Raw genomic sequence first — 23,761 nt, 5'->3', positions numbered from 1 at the left:
ATTTTTAAAAATTTGAAATTGAGTGATTTGTGCTAATAGAATTATGTATTTGGAAGCTCTGGATTGAATCTACTTTTAGCCTAAAGATTTTTTTGTGAATTTTATTTTCTGCTAAATCATACATAACTTTTAATAGCAGAACTGTTGCAATACAATACTTTATGAGTTATAAAATGGTTTTAAATATGCAAAATGATTTTGTGAGTCATAAAACTAGGCAATTTGCCCATTCTGTTGGAAGTAGGGGTTTTGATCAGTTTTAACATTTGGGAACTTCCAAATATTTGTTAAATTTATAGTTACAGTAACCTGAATTTTAGTTGTGGGATTTATTCTGTACTGGCTATGCAACTTTGGTAAATTTGGTTAACTTCTTAGAGCCCTAACTTAATTAATTAAAAAAATAAAATATTATAATGCCTGCTTAACCGAATTGGATTAAGGCATTCATGGATAGCGACAGCTGAATTGCATACCAGTCACCTGCCTCATAGCAAGCATGTCATAGACAGTACCCATTACTTTCATGTGACTACGGTCTCCCCTCACTCCTCCAACAAAATGGTCTTATTTTACTTTATTCTTCATGTGTGTAGTTTCACATAAAATCAATTAGTGCTCCAACATAGGTAAAAAAAAAAAAAAAAAAAAAAAAAAAAAAAAAAAAAAAAAACCTACTGAAAAGTCATTGTACTCTCTTCGGAAACCATTCAGAGATTTGAAAGACCCCTGGATTTTATGAGAAAAGAGAGACTGATTATTTGGAAGTGTCATCAGTGCAGCCTCATGGAGCTAGAGTTTCCAGATAGCACCAATCTACTATGGCACAAAGTTTTGTGTGTACCTGTTTTAGTTGGTGATGGTGATTGTGGGTTGGCAGGGTTCAGAAAAATAAGCACTGTCTTAATGTTTTAATAGGTTTTTAAAATAGTTCACTATTTAAGATCCTCAGAATGGGACTTAGGCCAATATGAGAAACGGAGTGCTTTAATTGCGTGACCAACTACACATTAGAGCCCTGGAATCTATCCCACTGTTATTTACAAGTACTGTGTTAAAGACTAGTTGGGACCCTCTCAGGAGAAATTAGCAGTTACATTTTCTTATTTTTACAATTTATGCTCAAGGTGCATTTACTTCGATTTAAGCAGCCTCTTTTCTACTATAACATTCTCATGCCAGTCTAAAATTGGATAATGGGTTTCCTGCTTAACAGCAGCAAAAATTGTACTCCCTCTCCTGAAGTGGTTGACTGGGTTTCTTCACATTCAGCTGTCACCCTCCACCAGCTGAGGGAGCAAGAGACCTCTGCATGGGAGGTTACAGCCCCACCTCCTCCTGGGGCTTCTTCAGGGCCATCTCCGTTTTCAGAGTAGGATGAATACCTGCCTTAGTAACAGCAACTCAATTACCCTGAAGTTTTACTTTGTCCGAAAAGTTTCACCAAGAGCTTGTATTTTAATGAGATACTTTAAAAATATATTTGGGAATGTATAAGGCAAACGGATTCTCTATTATTTATGCTTAGTGCATTCGCCTACTGAAATTTGAGGGTTTTCTAAGAGATATATATATAAATATCACAATGTAGATATAGCTCTCTCTCTTCCCCTCTCTCACACACGCAAGCACACGCACCCACACACACACATCAAGGGAATGCCATATGTCCCAAGTGAGACCTACTTGGAAAAAAACAGAAGTGCTGAACATATCACTCAGGATCATTGTGAGAGGACAGTCGTCAGCTTTCTCTCTGGCAATGAGAATTTTCTCACCCTCAAGACATGCAAATGACTTTTTTCATCTGTTCTTTTTATGTTATTTGCATAATTTTCTCCTGCAAAAGTGAGAGCTGTCAAAAATTAACCATTTGGGGATTTGGCATTCAGTTATGTGACCTTTTCCAGAGAATTAGATCTCTTCAGGGAACTAGGAACTTGATGAGGAAGTGCTGAGAAGGTGGTCAGTGGCAGAAAGAGCGGATGACGGATGGGGACCAGCAGGTTGGTAAGGGCACATAACAACGTTTAAAAAGTTGTTTGATATTTTGGATCCTCTCATATGCTTGCTTGTTTTTGTTTTAATAAATCAGTATTCCAGCAGATAATCAAAGAGATGATTCGGTTAGGTGTAATGTTGTACTCTCCTATGTTACTCTGGTTAATGGTACAATGCAAACATTTTTTGCAAGTGTAATGCTAATTGAAAATGCTGTTTGGAAAACTACACAAGCAAGGCTGTGTTCACGCCGTGGTTTGAGTGTTGTGTTTGTAGCAATCTGCCAAATATGCTTATTTAGTATGAATACTTCCTTTTTATAAATTCAGAGAGTTACACTCTGGAGGGCTGTAATAAACCTTTAAATTCATTTTACTTCGACAAAGGTTGAAGTATGTAGCAGGCGAGGGGCAGAGACAAGTGCAGCTTTCTCTTTGATGACATCGCTTTAAACATTTTTTCAGCTTTAAGCTTGTCGTACAAATCAGCTCTATCAGTCTATTAATTGTTTCACTGTACCTAATATCTCACACGAAGGCACCTTGAAAAACAGCAGGAGAGAGCACATTTGTTTAAGTCCTGCGATGGCTAGCACGGCGGCTAATCCCCTTGCAAATTATAATCATAGTTGTAGTTCATCCATTAGGCTGGAAAAGACAAGATTCCCAAGTAGCCTTGGTGCCTTTTCCAGTTTCCAGGAGACCCACCAACCCTCGGCGTGTGTTGCCTGCGCACCCGGAGCGTTCTTGCTAATCAGGTCAATGATTAGCGCCTGGCTCCAGGGACCTGCCAGGAGTCTATCACAGCAGTTAGGGAGCCTCCAAACGGAGCACGCTCACGGAGAATCTCCCGTTCGGAAACGTCGCTTAGTCCTCATTTACTCACTGGGAACCTCGGAGGATTTCAGCTGATCTTTTTCTCTCCTTAGACAGTGAGGAGCTCAACATAACAAGGAAAAGGAGCACAGGATGCAGCTACTTGAAGGGTGTTGATTGAAAACTTCGATCTCCCCACCCCATTCACGGTTGATTTGACGGATTTCTCACCTCGTTCACAGAGAAAATTTCAATTAAGGTAAGTGCTGCTTTATCTGGGTGACTGAATGGCACTGAATTTCTGCATTGAAAGTTCTAACTGACTAAACTGACATTCTGCACTGCAGCAAGTGACTGTTTGTGTCAGGAAAAGCTTAGTTTATAAGCAAGTGTCCTAGAGTGAAAACGGCGTTGGAGATAATGATATCTCAGGGCAGTTTCTTTTGATACATATTCATTCTGCCTTGTATAAAGAGAAAAGAAAAGGGAACATGAAAAGATAGTTAATTTCTCATTTTACCTTTTAAATAATCTATTTGGAGGATTGTGCCTTGCCAAGGTAAACTGATTTTGATTGAAGTGGTTTGTTTACGTCATATAGTAAAATCTGAGTCTGAAGCCTTCAAAGTTAAATCAGATGGAAAGAAAATTTGCAAATGAGAGTTGAGATTTTGTGCAGCTTTCTACTTTAGCAATATTCCTGAACTCCTTTTTGGTTTAAGGATTTAGGACTAAATCCCTGAATATTTTAGTAGTATCCATGTGGACCTTAAATGTTATAGTTTCTGTTGCAAGTATTAAGAAAAATGAACCTAGAAGACTTATTATACCATTCATATAATTTATAGTTATTCAAGAGAACTGGATTTCTTTTATGAGATGAATTAATAAAAAAGAAAGCAAAGGAAAATTAAGTGCTTTCTAAAATGCTTGTTTCTGAAAGAATTCTTCAATAAGAGATTAAAGTTAATGTGTTTATAAAAAATTCTTTTTTATATTTTATTTCATTTTTATTGTTAAGGTATAATGAACTGAAGTTAAGCTTACATTTTCTATATCGTTTAGGGCAATTATCCAGGTAATTCAGATTAAACCACTCCATATTAATTCTTTTATACCCATTTTCTCTTAAGCTTGTTAAAAATATCTAGAAAGATATGGTAAGCAACTTTTTTTCCAAAGTTTAATTATCTGAACTTTTTCTTTTCTACCTTACTAAGCTCATGTAAATATAGCCTGATGGTTTTACTCCACATTATGATAAATTTTCATGTAATTAAGAGTAATAAAATAATTATATCACTATAATTATGTGATCTATTAGTCTGCACTCTAAATACTGAAGAATAGCAATCACTTACCTTGATATTGTATGACATACTATAAAAGTTTTCAAATAATGAAATAAACAATATTTAAAATATCACATATTATAATACTGAAACAAATTGATTTTAACAATTAATTTCTATTGTTAAAGCAAAATGTAAATATCTAGCTGCTTTGTATAAAGATTTATAATGGTATCTCAAATGTGCTTTTTAGAGTGAGCACTCTTATTTCCTGAAGTGCTGACTCCCCTTTTCTTCTATGGATCTCTTGAGATGGGACATTTTATAAAGATGTCAGAACACTTTCTAATAATTGGCTATCATCCAAAATTCTCTGGAGAGCTTTTCAGTCTGATGTTGATGTTACTGCTTCTTCCAGAGGAGTAAACCATTTTCAAGGTTCCCAAAGGCTGATGTGTACTTGGTTACCAGTATGTTTGTAGTTAAAGCCTGAAGACATTTATCTAATTCTCTTGTTCTGAGACTTCTATCTCTTTTCCCTGGGGAGATTATTTCTCAATAGAATTACAGATAATTGAGAGAAGAATGTGTTGACTACAGTGACTCTCACTGGGTCTTTGGCTTCTTATTTTCTTTTAAGCAAACTTGATAAACAGAAAGAGGCAACATTAACCAAACAGGGGCACACACTTGCTACTAGCGAACTTGCATGTCGCTGAAAACATCTCTGTCCTTGTGCCAACTTCAGAATTGATGGTAGCATCAGACCCAGTGAACTTTTTATTGGATGTATTGACCACTGAAGTGTCTGACCAGAGTATGTCCATTGAAGGTTGTGTTTACTGTCTAATGAAATACCTGTGTTTAAAAATTGAGGGAATTGCAGTTCTCATTCAAAACATAACAAATCCCCAATACACAAGTTTATCTATATAACAAACCACCATAGGTACCCCTGAACTTAAAATAGAAATTTAATTCAAAAAAAAATAAAAATACAATTGCTTAAAGGAGTTTTACCGTTATCATAGTTGTCTGAATTTGCAATATACTGATAAGAGGATGGAGAAAATCTTGGATTCAATTGAGAATTAGTAGCAATTTATTTTACCTAGCATTTGCCTCCTTAATCTATATTGAATTCCATTTTTCATTTGATTGAGGGTAGTTTATTTCTTCTGTGAGATTGGAAAACGTCTTATAGGATAACCTCGCTTACAATAGGAAGTCTCAAAATTTAAATAAAGTAATCTTTTAAAACTTTGCAAAACTTGCTTCAAGTTCTATAACTTGCTCCTCAGTAAGTAATATGTTCAATAAGACACTAGAGATAGGCAGTATCTAATCTAGCTCATATGCTTCCTCAATTCAGCTGAGTTATAAACTTTTTATATATGAATAAATGATAAATATAAAAACATATGAAAGTTGAAAAGTTAACATGGATGTTATTTGCCCTCATTTTCCAGAAGGAAAGCTGGAATCTGAGAGAGAGCATATGTAACTGGGCGAAGGGCACACAGTAATGAACCTATGATTCAAACTCAGATCTGGCTGTGTTTAAAGCTCATACACTTTATACTCTACCTTTTTGTAACCTCATATATGGTGACTGTTTCCAGCATTTGACACAATACTCATGAATATTCTAAGACTATTTTTAAGATAGTACAGAGTAATCATATTACCTTTAGAACAGGTTAACTTTTGCCGTACACAAAATAAATGATTTTGTAAATTCCATCACCGCCAGTATTGGAAACCAGCATGTACTTTGTTCTTTTAGTTTCTGAAAGGGGTTAGTGTGCAAGTCTTTGCTTCCAGCTGATTCTGATTACTATGGACAGAAAAAGCACTCTACTGTAAGCGAAGTCTCTACTGAAATTTAGTATTTATAACATATACGTCTTTCCAAGAGAGGTTGACACACTCTCAGGATAAAATAAAATAAAATGTAGAGCTATAAATTCAGTGTTAATTGTATTGAAATGAGATTAAAAGGAAGTTAAGGGGAACTGATGTTAATAGTGAAAGATATTCACAATATTAGAAAAGGTAGAGACACTAACTGTTGGAATTGAATGTTGGAAGTGGACTTTAGAAAAAACAGACTTACATATTCAGGAGTCTATTTGCTCTGCTGACTTTATATAAACTTTCCCATATGTACACAGAGGTTTGGTGTAGCTAATCATGTTGATATTGTGGTAATATTTTTCAATTAATATTTGATCTAATCCTGTGACAAGAAGGGAGAGATGTTATAAGATTAGAGGTGACCTGGAAAATTTAATATGATTAGCTGTCATATCCAAGGATGTGCTAAGATGGTAACTAGAAGTTAGGTTGTATGGTTATAAAATATGATAATTTATTGTGTTCCAACATGTTCCCAAATCTGGAAAGAGATGACATTGTACCAGATGCTGTAAATAACAGGTTCCACAATGACTAGAATTATGATCAAGGAATATATATGTATAATCTCTAACAACCAACCAGCATGCTTTCAATTCTCAAGGTTTTTGGAAAATGACTGGCTTATCCTAATATTATCCTACAAGAATAACAGAAAAAACAAAGCATATGTACACATTACCTTCTGTATTACTATTCCAAAAGAATGAGCATGATCTGTAAAGAACAATATTGCAGAAGAGCTTGTAAGGGTGAGAGTTCACAATGCATAGGTGTTTCCACCCAGAAAATATGACCATGTGTCCAGGCTTTACTGGCCACGGTAGGTTTGATGAGAAATGAATGTGCCAAGGTCTAAGACTGCCCTCTCTCGACTGGCCAGTGGTCACCATGTGGCCTTCCAGGAGAACCATGCCAATAAAAATGTTCTGTGTGAAATAACAAATATTTGACTTGGTTATTTTACATATGCAATACCATGTGGAGCTTCAGCAGTTAGTGGCTAGGAAAAGACGTGAGAAACATAGAAAGGACAGTCTTGGAAATCATGAATAAGCTGCAGTAATGAGGCCAGTAGAAAGGAAAGGAAAGAGGTTAATTGCCTTAGGTCAGTAAGAACAGACACATTTTCTAACTTACCCCAATAGCTAAGCACAAGAAGAGAAGAGTGCTTCTTGGAGGAAGTACTGTGTTATCCTGGGTCGATATCCTGTATGGTATTCCAGGCATACCATGCAGTGGTGAGACTTTTCCCCATTTTTCACATTCACATTTTTCTCTGTAGTTTTAGTCCTGTTAATCCATTCAAATTGAGCACATCTATTTCCCTTACAAACGAAAATATTACAACTAAGTATCTTACATGTTCATAGTTTCTGGTAGACAATGGATGGGGCAGTAATGCTTAGTTGCTGTGTATGTTCTAGGTTCAACTACCTGGTTCAAATCCAGCTGAGGGCATTTGCTAGCTCTGTGGCCTTGGACAAGTTAGTTAAGTTGTCTAAACTTTTTATGTTATTTAAAATTGAGCCGATCACAGTACCTATCCTATTGTAGTGTTCTGAGAAATAAAGGAAGTAATTGATATATCTGCAATTGCTCAGTTCCTCAGAAAATGATAGTTATTATGATAAATAGGGAACTTTATTATTAGCTGTCACTTTACCTGTAAAGTAGAAAAATCAGAGATCTCCTCTCTCCTTAGCAACAATGAACACTTGGATCTTGGCAAAGCTCCAGGAACCATTTCATAACACTGTGTTTATATAAGTACATTTGAATTTTGGAGCATACTTTTTTGGGGGTCCTATTGGATTTACACAGATGAAATGGATGTTTCTAAAAGGAATGTAACTTAGGAGCCATTTTAGAGAAACCATCCTTTTTGTCATGAGGACTAAATTAACAACTGAATTATTTGACTCTTTCTTACCTATGTTGAAAGGAATTGAACAAGTCTTGAAAAAGAAGTTCCATCTGACCACTGGTAGTCAACAATCTAACTTGGTATCCCAGGGGCAAGAAAAATAGCCCATGATTTGTTTTTGTAAATAGTTTGGTTGGAATACAGCCACAGCTATTCATTTCCATCTTGTCAATGGCTGACTGAATGCCACAAAGCCGGAGTTGAATGGTAGAGCAGAAAAGATTGTAGAGCCTGCAAAGCTAAAATATTGTCTATTTTGTCTTTCACAGAAAAAGTTTGCTGACTGCTTGTTTGGAAGAGAAACATTCTTCTTGCATGATTTTTTTTTATTATCAGCATAATGAATATTTGGTAGAATTTTTTTTCTTTTTTATTTTATTTTATTTTTTTTTTCTTGAGACAGAGTCTACCTCTGTCTCCCAGACTGGAGTGCAGTGGCGCGATCTCGGCTCACTGCAAGCTCAGCCTCCCGGGTTCACGCCATTCTCCTGCTTCAGCCTCCCGAGTAGCTGGGACTACAGGCACCCGCCACCAGGCCTGGCTAATTTTTTTTAATTTTTAATTTTTTATTTTTTATTTGTAAGAGACAGTGTTTCACCGTGTTAGCCAGGGTCTCTATCCCCTGACCTCTTGATCCACCCACCCCTGCCTCCCAAAGTGCTGGGATTACAGGCGTGAGCCACCGCGCCTGACAGTGGTAGAAGATTTTTAAATGTCATGACAATAACTATCTAAATGTCTATCTGTGGAGAGACTCAGTATTTTTATTTCCTCATACTAATTCATCCATATTTTACTATGGTATTTAAAACCTCTAATTATAAATTTTGACAAAGTTATCAGCTACCAGTGTATATATGCAAAAGAATTCAATTCCATACTTTGCATATTGATTCAAATAATAAACATAGAGAAACTCTTTTTTTTTTTTTTTTTTTACAGTGGAATCCATTATTTTTCATTCTCCAAGCCACACCTTATATTTTGGTATATATAGCAATCAACTGCTATGTGACTTAAAAAAAGTTGCAGATTCCTGGATCTCATTCCTAGAGTGCTGATTTCACAAGTCAAACCTTTAGTGGGTTTAGTAGGTCAAAACTTTGGTAGATTTCTTTCAGTTGTAGAAAAGAAAAGAAAATTTTTTTCTTCTGATAAAAAAAAAACAGAATATATAAGAATGTGGCCTGATTATTGGGATTTTAAAAAAATTTTCCCAGGTAACTCTATGATGTAGCCCCAATTGAACACTGCTGCTGTAGATCGGCAAATCTCAGACTTTAAGGACAGGCATGCAAGTTATCTGGGGATCTTTTTTAGTGGTTTTAGAGTGTAGCTCGAGATTCTGCATTTCCGACAGCCTGCCAGAGATGTTGACGCTACTGGTGATGAGAAATGCTGCTCTTAGGTAACCACTGCCCCTACTCTGCCCCATGGCTGCCATGGGTAGGCTAGTGTCTACTGGAGGACGTTTCACAAGATGAGATTCACTACCCAGCTCACCTGAATCAGATGTTGATCAGTCTTCTCAAGAAGCTCTTCCCATCTCAGAAAGGTGATGAAAAATTCTGAGCCAGGTCAACATTGAGAAATATGTATATTATATTTAATATATAATGTAAAATGTTGTGTGCGTATTTAATCTGTTGTTGATTTCTACATAACCATTTTGGACATAGAATAATTGGAGGTTTTAGAAAGCAAAATATTTAGCTAAGTATTGCTGACATGTTTAATTCCTTGCAATTAAGACGGGCAGGGTGTTCATTGCTTCTCCAATCCCCCTTCCCAATATCTAGAAGTTTTTGGCTAGTGGATCACCCAGGATAACTCCATACTGAAGTTCAGAACTTATCCGAAAATGCTGACTTCTCCAGTAACATCTCAGTTCTCTTTATTATAGGAGTGTAGCCTTAAGACTGTTCTATTTGTTAGTTCAACTTTCTTCTCTCCCAAAACTGAATTGGAAGGATATTGATTTCATCTCTCTTCTCTATTTAAACTTTTCACCCTTTCTAATCTCAACTGCCATATTTCTTTCTTATAGCTAAAATCTACAAACAATAGAGGGAAATATATTTCATTAATATAAATTTTGGATAATTTATATTACCATCATTTTAAAAATTACAAACCTGCCCCCATAATTTCCAATTACTCTTCCCTATTATTTTCTTCTAGAATGTTTAAAATCTTATCAACCATGTACTTTTAAATTTATTTGATTATTGCTTTTTTTTTCCCCACTCCCCATTATTAGAATGTGAGTTCTATGAAGGCAGGGATTTTGTTTCTTTTATTCAAAGCTGCAACTCAATACCTAAGACAGTGTCTGTCATAGAATTTATCCTGGAAAAATATGTATTCAACAAGAATGAGTGAATATTCCTAATTAATTTATGTGGCTGGTGTATTAGAATTGAGGCAATTGCTTTTGCTTTTGTTGGTAATGTTTTAACACATTATAAAATCTTACTGTGTAAGATTCAACCATATGTGTTCATTGACATTCATCCATTGAATTTACTCAGTAACTATTGTGTACCTCTTAAGTGTTAGGTGCTGTGCTAGATGCTAGGGATACATGTTGACAAGACCTAGTTCCTATGCGTAATATGCTCAGCCTGATGGTGGGAGAGGGGATCTAAAAGAAAGAGTAGTCACAATGCTTGTGGTCTGCCATCATGGAAGATATGTACAGACTGCTGTCAATGCACAAAAAAATAGCTCCTGACTTCACCAGAGAGGCCAGGAAGAATTCCCTAATCTGTAAATTAAAGAATAGCTTGAATTTAGACAGACAGGAAAAGAGAGACCATTAGCTCCTAATGGAAATCACACTACGTGCTGAAGCACAGAGATATGTTGGGCGCGTTCCTGACACCCTCCAGCATCACATTAGTTTGAAAGAACATGACAATGGAGTGGTGAATGTGTAAAAAAGAGCAGCTGCATTGATGCCTGTGTAAGTGGTGCAAACTTTAACCCCGGAACAATGAGAACTCATTAAAGAATTTTCAGAAGGGCAAGCTAGATTTATTGGTGCTCTAGTCTGAATTTTATATTTTATTTTTCACTACTTCAAATAGAAATACATATCAGGTACTTAAAAAAATACACATAAATTGGGCTGGGCGCCGTGGCTCATGCCTGTAATCCTGGCACTTTGGGAGGCTGAGGCAGGCGGATCATTAGGTCAGGATATCGAGACCATCCTGGCTAACACGGTGAAACCCCCGTCTCTGCTAAAAATACAAAAATTAGCCGGGCATGGTGGCTGGTGCCTGTAGTTCCAGCTACTTGGGAGGCTGAGGCAGGAGAATGGCGTGAACCCGGGAGGCAGAGCTTGCAGTGAGCTGAGATCGTGTCACTGCACTCCCGCCTGGGCAACAGAGTGAGACTCCGTCTCAATACATACATACATACATACATACATACATATATACACGTGAATTATATGTTTCTATTTGATTGAGTTATTTGAGTTCCTTATAGATTCTGGATATTAACCCCTTGTCAGATGCATAGTTTATAGATGTGTTCTCCCATTCTGTAGGTCATCTGTTTGCTCTGTGGATTGTTTCCTTTGCTATGCAGAAGCTTTTTATTTTGATGTAATCCCATTTGTCTATTTTTGCTTCTAAACCTGTGTGTTTGAGGTCTTATCCAACAATCCGAATAGACATTTATCAAAAAGAGGACATACAATGGCCAACAGACGCATGAAAAAATGCTCAGCATCACTAATCTTCAGGGAAATGTAAATTACAAACACAATGAGATATTATCTCACCTCAGTTAGAATGGCTATTATCAAAAAAGCAGAAAGTAACAAGTGCTGGCAAGGATGTGGAAAAAGGGGAATTCATATGCTGTTTGTGAGAATGTAAACTAGTACAGTCATTATAGGCAAGAGTAGCAAGGTTTCTCAAAATATTAAAAATAGAACTACCATATGATCCCAAAATGCCACTGCTGGGTCTGTATCCAAAGGAAGTGACATCTGTATGTCAAAGAGATGTCTGCACTTCCATGTTTATTGCAGCACTGTGTACAACAGTCAAGATATGGCATCAACCTAAGTGTCCATCAGCAGATGAATGGACAAGGAAAATGTGGTATATATTCACAATGGAATACTATTCAGTAGAATGAGATTCTGTCATTTGTAGCAACTTGGATGAGCCTGGAGGCCATTACATTAAGTGAAATAAGCCAGGCACAGAATGACAAATTCATACCTCATGATTGCATTCATATGCAGTGTCTGAAAAAGTTGATCTCACAGAAGTAGAGAGTAGATTAGGGGTTACCACAGGCTGTGGCAGAGGGAGGGAAAAAATGCATAGAAAGAAATTGGTCAAAGTTACAGTTAGGAGAAACAAGTTCTAGTACCACCACACAGCATGGTGACTATAGTTAATAATAACATATATTTCAAAATAGCTAGAAGATTTTGAATGCTCTCACCACAAGCAAATGATAAATTTCTGAAGTGATGGATATGCTAATTACCCTAACTTGATCATTACACATTGTATACCTACGTTGAAACATCACACTTTATATCATAATTATGCGCAATTATGTGTCAATTAAAAAATAAATTTTAAAATATATAAAAGCACATTAAAACAAAAATATGTATACTATAGGAGAAAATAAGTTTTAGTGGGGTTGAAGGGAGAGAAAGTCACTTACCTAAATGCTGTGCCAAGAATATATGAAAGTTCAGGTATAGAACCTTGAACCAAATAAAGTTGAATGAGCCTAAATTTGGTGAAGTTATAAATCCATAGGTGATTTTCAGGGCCTCTGTATTGCAGGATTGGATGAATGGATGTATTTCAGTTTCACAGTTCAGGAAAAGTGAAGAATATAGATGGCCATATCTGCTAGGACTGACGTGGAGAAGTGTTCACATCCTCCCACCTCCTGACTGTGACCTAACAGAAAAGACCACTTTTTTGCCTCTACTCTTGCTGGATAATCAAAGTCAAAGTGAGCTATTTAAATTTAACTTGATTGACATTCTTAGAAGGAGAACTTCTGAGCTTTTTATTTCAGAGATAGAACACTAAGGGTTAACTCTGGCAAAAACTCTGACCCTTTTGTGCAGAGCTTGTTGTCACTAATATTAGCTGAAACTAATTTTTCAGATTTCTCTTACCATTCTACCTAAACTATCACCCACCCTATCTCCTTCTCCTTATTGTTCATCTCACATTTACTGTGTCTTACCTGCTGATGGTTGCTCCAACTGGACTGTAAGCTCTGTGAAGATGAGAACCTTGCTTTATTTACTGCTGCAGGCTCACCACCTTGATCAGTGTCTATCAAAGAGGTAGTAACTATTTGTTGAAGGAAGGAGGGAGGGAGGGAGGTAGGGAAGAAGAAGGAAGGAGGAAGGCAGAAAGGAAGGAAGGAAGGAAGAGAGGGTGAGGGAGGGAGGAGGCGAGGGAGGGAGGGAGGAGGAAGGAAGGAGGAAGGAAGGAAGGAAGGAAGGAAGGAAGGAAGACGAAGGGAGGAAGGAAGGAAGGAAGGAAGGAAGGAAAGTAGGGAGGGAGGGAGGGAGGAGCAGAGGAAGGGAGATATCAGTGCATTCTCTAATCTTGCCTCAAAACTTTTTCTATGTCTTCTGTCTTTACCATCTCAGTAAGTGGCACTCTAATCCACCCAATGTGTCAAGTTAGGAATCCAGCAAACACCTTTGCCTTCCCACTTCTCACTTCCCACAGATCCAATTAACATGTGGTCCTTTAATCCTGCCTTCTAACTTTCTCTCCCCTGGCTTTCCATCATTGTTTCCCCACAGTTTCTATCACCTTCATCTGTCACTTGCCGTATGGCTGTGTTATCATATTCCTTTTCTCCATAAGATAATGCTATATACTGACAGAAAATTGGTATCTCTGAATACAAGTTTGCAATATTACTCCCATGTTAAAGGCTTCTCTTGTAGTGTTCCTGCTTTTTAAAGATGTCATTAAAACTCCCACTGGAGGCCGGGCGCGGTGGCTCAAGCCTGTAATCCCAGCACTTTGGGAGGCCGAGACGGGCGGATCACGAGGACAGGAGATCGAGACCATCCTGGCTAACACGGTGAAACCCTGTCTCTACTAAAACTACAAAACACTAGCCGGGCGAGGTGGCGGCGCCTGTAGTCCCAGCTACCCAGGAGGCTGAGGCAGGAGAATGGCGTGAACCCGGGAGGTGGAGCTTGCAGTGAGCTGAGATCCGGCCACTGCACTCCAGCCTGGGCGACAGAGCGAGACTCTGTCTCAAAAAAAAAAAAACTCCCACTGGATACCCATTTTTTTGTATACATTTAAGGTGTACGAGTATAATTTTGTTGTGTGCAATATATATTGCATTTGGTGAAGTCTGGCATTTTAGTGTATCCATCGCTCAAATAATATACATTGTACCCATTAAGTTATTTATCCTCCCTCACACTTTTCCATCCCCCATCCTTTGAGTCTCCAGCGTGTAGCATTTCACACTCTGTGTTCATTTGTACACATTATTTCATGCCTACTTGTAAGTGAGAACATGCAGTATTTGTCTATTTCTGAGTTGTTTCACATAAGATAATGGTCTCCAGTTCTATTCATGTTGCTGCAAAAGACATAATTTAATTCTTGTTTATGTGTGAATACTATTCCATTGTGTATATATACTGCATTTATTTATCCAGTAATTTGTTGATAGATTGATTCCATATGTTAGATATCTTAAGGTATGGAACCTTAGGTTGATTGCATATCTTTATATGGTGAATAGGGCTGCATCCATTTCTATGTGGGGTTTGGATGCTGCATCATATCTACTTTTTCCTAATCTCAAGCAGTCTATGACCCAGCCGTGGTTACTATCATTTGGTTCCTATCTCTGAGATTTCATGTTTGCTGTCTGTCACAGTAAGTTGACTTTTTGTCTGACAAGATCTATTGACTTTTAGATCTCAAGATACATTTCATACAAGTGTTTTTTGGCCCCTACATGTGGAGTTCAAATGTCTTTTCTATCAGTTTCCATAGCACACTCTATGTCCCTTATAATCCAATCCCAGAACTCATTACATCATTGAATAATGCCACACTTCAAACTCTTTGATGGCAGGTTCTATACCTGTGTCATTCACTACTATATTCCAAGTGACAGGCACTTATGTGCCCAAATCCTTTGTAAAAAGAATAGTTAGTGCTCTTCTCCAAATTAAAAACAAAGTTATTTATTCATAAGTCAATGATTCTTCCTTCTACTTGGGCAATTAAATTTCTGACATTCTGAAAAGAATTTTGCTTCCCTATGTCCTCTTGATGAAATGTCAAAGAACATAAAGTATAGTAACAATTAGATTAGTTCAAAACACTTATCATGGCAGTAACCACTGAAATCCGTTTAATGCATTTCCAACATCATATCCACCTTATGGACGATGTAGATATCTTGTACTTTAATGAACAGTGGAAATTGTTCATACACGTTTGGTAAAGGTCACCTATTTTCAATCAGCTCTTTTCTGTGTAATAACTGGGTGACATTTCTCATCCATTTGTGATCAATGAAATGCATATTTTAACTCACACATCAATTTTCTTCAAAAGCACCACTCATAGCTTCTTATTTCATAACTAGATGATATTTAGTATAGGGGAGCTACACTAATTCCTATTCTCGGGCTTTTTGATCTTCAGACAAGTGTAATTGGTAGAACAAACAACCAAAATTGGCTATATTATACTTAAACATCAGTGATCTAAAAGCACATCTTGAAGGATACACTTTGATCTCTCGTGTTTGAGAAATAATTACACTATTATATTTAATATTACAATAATTAAATGATATTTTATCGTTTGTCCTTTATATGAAGTGAGGTAAAATACTCTAAAAATCAATATACAGTAAACAACAGCAATAATTCTGGGAAGTATTTCTCTCACAGATATTTAGAAGCAATCTTCCCTGGAGCCATAATCCTCAAAAGGAAATTGCAATCCTTGCAGAAACACAGTTTGGGTCATCTGGGTCCAGGTCTCTGGATTTTTCTAAAAGCCTTCACAAGACACAAATGACATTTTAAATAGCTTGTCAGGGAAATAAGTGATTTCTAATGCAGATCCACCAAATAAAATGTTTTTTGTCAGCGCCCCTGAAGGCAAACATCTGAAAGGCAAAGAGAAAAAGAATGCAAAGAAAAATGTTGTGACTAGTGTCCAAGGGGAACATAATATAAAATAATAGAGACATATCTCTTGTCAAACAAAAGTAAACAGGTTTAATATCCCACAATTCTAGATCTACTGAGAAGTATAATTAAACATCAGGAATGTTTTTCTCTATGGGATGCTAAGCCATTTTGTTCTTGAAAACATTTTAGAGAAAAAGAGCAGGTTCAGTTATGTTCTGATCTGCAGGCATGAAAAGAGGAACTCAGCCCAGAGGTAAGCAGTGAAAACAGTTAACTCAAAAAGTTTAGATAAAGCAATGAAAGCTTCACACTGATTCTTTTAACAAAGTAAAGCTTGTTGCATGATGGTGTTTATTATTACCCTTGGTCTTAAACAACATATGAACTTAGGAAGCTATCAGCCATCTCCCACCCTCACTCCTCTCCTGGTCTTTTCTAGTCTAGTTTTTATAGACTCCTGAGTTATCTAACCCTCGTGACTAAGTAGCCACACATGTATCAAGATAGAGTCTCTTCATTGTCTTTGGTTTTGTTTGTGTGTCTCTTGTATTAGTGTCCTATTCAAAAAGTTTGGTGATCTTGTTTTGAAAAGAACCAGTAAAGTTAAAATGTGTTGCTTCCCAAAGTGGTTTATTCCATATTTGGAGGAATCTGGGCAAGCATTTCCTCATTTTAAGAATTCTGTAGTCCTAGGTGCAGAGCTGGGTGCTCTGGCACTTTCTCAACAATCAGAATTCAAGTTCATGAGCGTCTCTAATTTCCCCTTTTGGACACATTGTAGTTTAAGGTTATTGAAAGACCATTCACTCTCTCTCTCTCTAGTGACCCGTACATACTTAGTACGAAAATAGGCCAAATTTTCCTATCTGCTTTTTTTTTTTAACCAAAAAATAAATAAATAAATAAAATTTAAAATTTCAAGTTTGTTAAACATTTCAAAATCTTGAGGATTGGTAAGGAGGGTGATTCTGCTAGTGTTATATTTTTTGAAATTTTCTGAAAGGAAAATTCATAATTGATAGCATTTTTATCCACATAAAGCCATTACCAATGAAAGTGTAAGATGTCTTCAAACACCCACCTTGAGTTTTGTGCATAAATTGCTTGCTAGATAGAGCAGAATTGTTGAAGTGATGTAGGAATAGAAAGTAGAGTTTTCATAGGTCCTGGAGTTACTCATCTCAATCTGACAACAGCATAACTACTCATGCAAATAGAGGAAAGTTAACATTCCAGTTGCTAGGTATCTTTTGAACAGCAGAAATAGTTTTGTAGACATTAAGTTCCTTAGGCATTTGTTATGATTCCTACATAAAAATAAAAATATTGAAGAGTGTCAGAAATGCCTGTTTCTAACATTGTCAGATAACATAACTCTCATATATGTAATATGTTTATACAATATGCTTATTTGGTATATAAAATAAATCTGAAACATCTTTTTAATATTATTAGTTATTACATAAAATGTAAGTAGAATTAAAAGAATAAAAGTATTATCGCAGTATTCATTTAGCCAACATCATCAGTGCATTTTTGGGGTGATTGACAGAAGCATAAAAGAGAGACTTCTGAGGTGCTAGAAATGAACACCCTGACACAGATGGTAATTACATAGAGACACACAGACACATACTATGAATTTTAGTAATGAAAAAGTTCTTCTGGGTGGTTTGCTAAGACCTTTGTTGTAATTATAAGTAAATTATCTTTTTATTCTTTTCAATATGATTAAGACTAATATTGTTGTGAATAAAATCATACTTATTTTACTGTTATTTTTATCATAATGAATGTTGTCCCACCAATTTGCAAGTGAAGAGAGTGAAGAGCACCGTGTAAAGCCTTTTATAACTTTCAAATTGATTTCACACTGATACATAAGAAAAGAAAAAAATAAGAAAGGTTTAAGGAGTTTCTGCAAGAAGCATACAAATTTATAAATTAGAAAATCCATACTTTTGAGGGTCTTAAAATATTAGCAGTAATGATTTTGTGTATGAGATCATCTTGGGAGACGCTGAGCCAGAAATAAAATAATTGCCCCAAACATTGTATAGTATAGATGTATTTTAGGAACAAGTGATAATAACATCATGGTTTCAGATTAGGAAAATGCAATAAGGAGTCCTTACCAATACCTGATCTTCATAAAAAGCAATGAAAGCTAACTTAGAATAAAATAGAAGAGTTGACTAATCAGAAAAGAAATAATGCTGCTTAAAGCTGCTCCTCTTTAAAAGCATCTCACTGACACTCTCTGGCAAAATCTACCTTGCCAATATTCTTTCCATTCTTTAAGTTGAGGTATTGAAGGCCTCTGTGTTAGAAATGCAACAAACAGTTTCTTAATAATGAAAACCTTATCATGATCTATTTTTTAACTTTTATTTTAAGTTCAGGGGTATAAGTGCAGGTTTATGTAGGTAAACTTGTATCATGAGGGTTTGCTGTACAGATTATTTCATCACCCAGATATCAAGCCTAGCACCCATCAGTTATTTTTCATGATCTATTTTTTTGTCTGATTGAGGATTAAGAAATTTGACTGACCCACTCCGAATCCCTTTCCTCGGGGAAAGGAAGCAAGATCTAAAGCATGAAATAATTAAAGGGAGAGAAGACCCAACAAGAAGCTACAGTGATGTCCCAAAGTCACAGGAACTTTAGGCTGAGGTTGAAAGGGCACCACAGGCAGCAAGGAGAAGTAGGACAATAGAGCCCTCCAGGTGCCTGAGGATACCTCAGAAGTTGTTTGAGGCCGGATGCACGTGTTAGAATAAATGTGTCTAGTCCCCTTGCAGATATCCTTTATTGATGAGAGCAAGTGAGGGACTTTTGAAGCTGTGTAAAGCCTTCTACTTACTTGAGGTCAACTCAGCGTAGGCAGTTTCTGGCTGTATATGTGGCTTGTGTACAAGATGTCACCTGGAATGGAGTGCATGAGAAAACAGGAGAGAAAATTCTAATGATTTCTGTAAAATGAATAAAAGATTAAATATAGGCCAGGCACAGTGGCTCATGCCTGTAATCCCAGCATTTTGGGAAGCCAAGGCGGGCGGATCATGAGGTCAAGAGATCGAGACCATCCTGGCCAACATGGTGAAACCCCATCTCCAGTAAATATACAAACATTAGCTGGGTGAGGTAGTACATGCCTGTAGTCCCAGCTACTTGGGAGACTGAGGCAAGAGAATCACCTGAACCTGGGAGTCGGAGGTTACAGTGAGCCAAGATCGTGCCGCTGCACTCAAGTCTGGTGACAGAGCAAGACTCTGTGTCAAATAATAATAATAATAATAATAATAATAATAATACAGATAGAATAGACAGAGATATACACACATACGCACACACACCCACATACATATACACTGTAATATGCACACACTATTTCTACCAGAACTTCTGTAATATAATATAGAGACATGAAGATGTGTAGAATGTTCTTATTTAAATCTATGTAAACATCTAGGTTAAATTCTGTGATTAATATGTATATATGACTCTTTTTGAAAATTATTATTACTAATAGGTTGAAACAGAGAAAATGAAAGAGAGAAAGAGAGAGGAGAGTTGCCACCTAGGAAAAAAGAGTTTTTCACACCAGGCTTTTATTCCCTCATATTGAGCTAAATTTAGGTACAAGAAATAAAGGAGAGAAAATGGCAAAACATGCTCTCTTATGCAGAGGATTATAGAGGAAGGGAAATCTTTATAAGAAATAAATTTGGTGGCAATAGAGTGAGAGTTGGAGAATCCTTTGCTTCTGTGTGTTTAAAAGGTGTAAATATACATTTTATATTTTCTTATTCATTGTATTGAGAATTAAATGAGGTAAAGTATGAGAAAGCACCCGTCTTAATTAATGACAAATAACAGTTTTTCAAAGAAAAAAATAATAATTGTTTTTCCTTTGGCTTTCCCAACCTTAACAGGGTTACCAGGTAGCACTTTGTAAAGCAGAATTGGAAAGGCATAATGGTTAAAAAAATGGCATTTACAATTCAACACGTTGACATTTCAGTCTGAGTCTACCACTTACTACCTATGTAGCTTTAGGCAATTTTTTTTTCACTCTTTTAATGCCCTGATTTCCTTTCATAGTATAACACAGACAATATCAACAACCTTATAGGTAGTTATATAATGAGATACTATAATAAATATGCTTAGTGAAGCACCTGGCTTATAGCAAGCACACTACAGCTAAGGAGGTTATTATGATTACACCAACTAGACAGCCCAAGTCCCAATATTTCACTGACATTGCCCTGTCACTGATTCTAGCTACAACCTTGCCCTCAAATCTCCCTAATAATTTCAAGTTTAAAAAGCCTCTGTTTACATAGAGGATAGAAAACTAACTTTTATCAAGAACCTATGGCAATCCATATTTCTAGGCTTAGGATAATATTATCAGGTCCCATTTTCATCAACTGACACCTTTATGATAGCTCAGGATCACTGCCTCGATCATTGCCCCTGAGTCACTTGATTTCTCTCCTGGCTGTTGGTGAAACTCCCAAGGTGCTCGCTTATGCTCTTAGAAAAAAAGTCTTGTGTTTCTCTCTCTGACCTCCTGCCATCTGCCAGGCAAGACCACAACTGCTGATGTCTCTTGGGAGATCACAGCTCCTCTGGGTGAAACTGTCCCATGCCCGTTGTCCCCATTGCTCACACAATTGTAGCTACAGAGAAAGAATAACATATTTCCTTTTATTATTTTTGTACTTACAACTTGAATCTGGCCTTTTCATTAAGACCACGCAGCCCCTACAGACCAAGTGGCAAGTTTTTTTTTTTTTTTCATAAAGTAAAGAAATAATAGTGGGGAGGCCAGGCACATTGGCTCATGCCTATAATCCCAGCATTTTAGGAGGCTGAGCTGGGCAGATCCCTTGAGATCAGGAGTTCGAGACCAGCCTGACCAACATGGTGAAACCCTGTCTCTATTAAAAATACAAAAATTAGCCGGGCATAGGGGTGGACTCTTGTAATCCCACCTACTCAGGAGGCTGAGGCAGGAGAATCCCTCGAACCCAGGAGGCAGAGGTTGCAGTGACCTGAAATTGTGCCACTGCACTCTAGCCTGGGAGACAGAGCACTCTGACTCAAGTTTTTGAGACTCTGTCTCAAAAACAAACAAACACAAAACAAAACAAAACAAAACAAAACAAAACAAAAGAAAGAATAGTAGGGGAGGTAGGTTAGAATAGTGGGGGAGGTAGGTTACATAAGACACCATTAAGTAAGCAGTGTGTGACCTCTCTAGCTCACAAGCCTGGTACCTGAATGTTCCATCTCTGTTAACCTCTATTTACCATTGGCTAGGGGCTAACTTTCTTTTCCTACCAGGTCTGCATTAAAATAGATCTTCTAGCACAGAGGGCAGGACTCATCTCCAATGAAGTGTCAGAGACAAAGCCCTAGACTCCATCCTAGGTTTTGAACATAGAATCCTCATTTTCATTTCCAAATTCTAACTCTTGTAAGTATTGGCTGTGATAATGTCCACTTACTTCAATAAAACATTCCGTTCTCCCTTGCAGTCCCTAAGTTATTCCTAATAGGAAAATTAAAGGAAAATAATTCTACATAAATTCAATCGTATTAGTAAGTCTTAAATAATACCTTGTGTAGGCTATCACTGAGCTAGTATGTTGTGCTGAGCCAAACCAAGTTCTTACTATATTCTCTACTGCAGGGAAAGAGTACAGTGGAGTCTGATGACTCAGCAACCCTCGTGGGTTTTTGCTTCTATAAAACAACTACATCAACAATTGTGCAAACATGGATCTCCCCAAGAATTTGCCTGACACGTCTGCCTGCTTATCCAAATTTGTATACCTACAAAGAAAAATGTTTCAAAGAAGACAACAACCAGAAAAAAAAAAATGAACTATAATCTCTGATAATAACAGACAAATTAGCTTTTATCTAAATTATGCCCATTCAAGGAACAGGTTGACAGTCAGCACAAAGTGAAAACCTACCCCAAAGGTAACATATGAATTCACCTGAACTCCTCAATGCCTAGGAAAGTAACCAGAAAAAAAAAGACATAAATACGTATACGTTGTGTAAAGCAGAAAAGACATGGGATTTTCCCCATCATCTAATATTCATAGCTTCAAAAAGCATGACATTGAAATCTAGTTTTAACAAAGTTATGCCATTACATTTCCTTATGCTCTTGGTTAGAATTCTGAACATGTTTCGTCCTAATAACATTAAGCCTGAATTTGAGAAGTTATGATATCTTTAGTTCACATTAAACTTTATAGCCATACAAATTGGTATTCAAAACATTTAGTATTCAAAACAAACAAAACAAACAAAAGACATATGTAGGGCTCAGATTCATGAGTCAGAGAAGCTAAAATACATTTGTTAAAATTATAATTTTCCCCAGTATGTATGTTTGAAACCTCAATGTCTTACTAAACTATGACTTTTTTTTCCACACACCATTCCAGTATACAAATCTCAGTTTTTCCTCAGACTTCCTGAACCATGTAGCCACATCTCCATACCTACTGCATCTCTCTTAAGTACAGGCCTTCACTCTTGCCTATGCAGGCAAGTATAGCAAATTCTTGCCTAAACTCAGCCTCCTCTTCAATATTCTGGCCTCCAGTCTCTTCCCTTTCTAGCCTAGCCTCCCTAGCTGTGTTCTGTTTCAAATACAAATATAACCTTACCACTTACCTACATGAAATCTTAAATGGCTCTCTGTTATCTACAAAGTGAGCCCCAGTCTATCCTGGGATGAGATGTCTAATCTGATATCCTCCCAGTTTATCCCATCCCTCCTTACCTCTTACCACTCCTTTCTCTTCAGTCACTGCGAATAATTTGTAGTCACATGCATAAGTCTGTGTACACAAATGTACTCACACACACCCCTAATGGTGCTTGTGGCCCTCTGTGACTTTTATCCATGACGTCCATTGGGCCTTAAATGTGTCTGCTCTTCTCCTCCTCATTCTTCTAAATCTCCATAACTTTTCTGGCTAATTCCTACTCTCTTTGAAACCCAAACCTGGCATTACATTCACCAGAAAGCTCTCCCTCATCTCCAGTCATCAGCCTCATTAACTCATGATTTTATTAGTCTGTCACGGCTCCTAATTTTGTCTTTACAGATTTGTGTTACTTGAGAGATTATAAGTTCCTTGCAGGCCCAGACTACATATTAATTATGTGTATGTCTTCAAATACCTGTATTGTGTCAGTCACATATTAATATTTGACGGCCAGGCATGGTGAGTCGCCCTGTAATCCTAGCACTTTGGGAGACCGAGGTGGGCAGATCACTTGAGGCCAGGAGTTTGAGACCACCCTGGCCAACATGGTGAAGCTTTATCTCTGCCAAAACTACAAAAATTAGCCAGGCGTGATGGCACTCCTGTAATCCTAGCTATTTGGGAGGCTGAGTCAGGAGAATCACTTGAACCTTGGAGGCAGAGGTTGCCATGAGCCAAGATCAGGCCACTGCACTCCAGCCTGGGAGACAGACCAAGACTCTTTCTCAAACAAACAGACAAACAAAAAACTTGAGTACTAATTTTGCCAAACATGAACACATATATGAAAGAATCTGTTCTTC

At 37.0% G+C, this 23,761-nt stretch overlaps 1 protein-coding gene across 1 annotated transcript in view; it reads left to right on the top strand.

The window, feature by feature from the left end:
• The first annotated feature begins 1,460 nt into the window (after positions 1-1,460).
• The window catches only part of LOC108534844 (cadherin-12-like), a 461,181-nt gene continuing 438,880 nt past the window's right edge, over positions 1,461-23,761 (top strand). Inside the window, exon 1 of the mRNA XM_017880401.1 lies at positions 1,461-3,075. The gene's annotated coding sequence lies outside the window, so the exon portion shown is untranslated. The remainder of the gene's footprint in view (positions 3,076-23,761) is intronic.

The sequence above is a fragment of the Rhinopithecus bieti genome, unplaced genomic scaffold (genome assembly GCF_001698545.2).
Source record: "Rhinopithecus bieti isolate Rb0 unplaced genomic scaffold, ASM169854v2 scaffold_11401, whole genome shotgun sequence".
NCBI classification, from domain to species: domain Eukaryota; kingdom Metazoa; phylum Chordata; class Mammalia; order Primates; family Cercopithecidae; genus Rhinopithecus; species Rhinopithecus bieti.
Note: the sequence above shows the minus strand (reverse complement) of the source record. Positions and strands in the feature narration are given on the sequence as shown.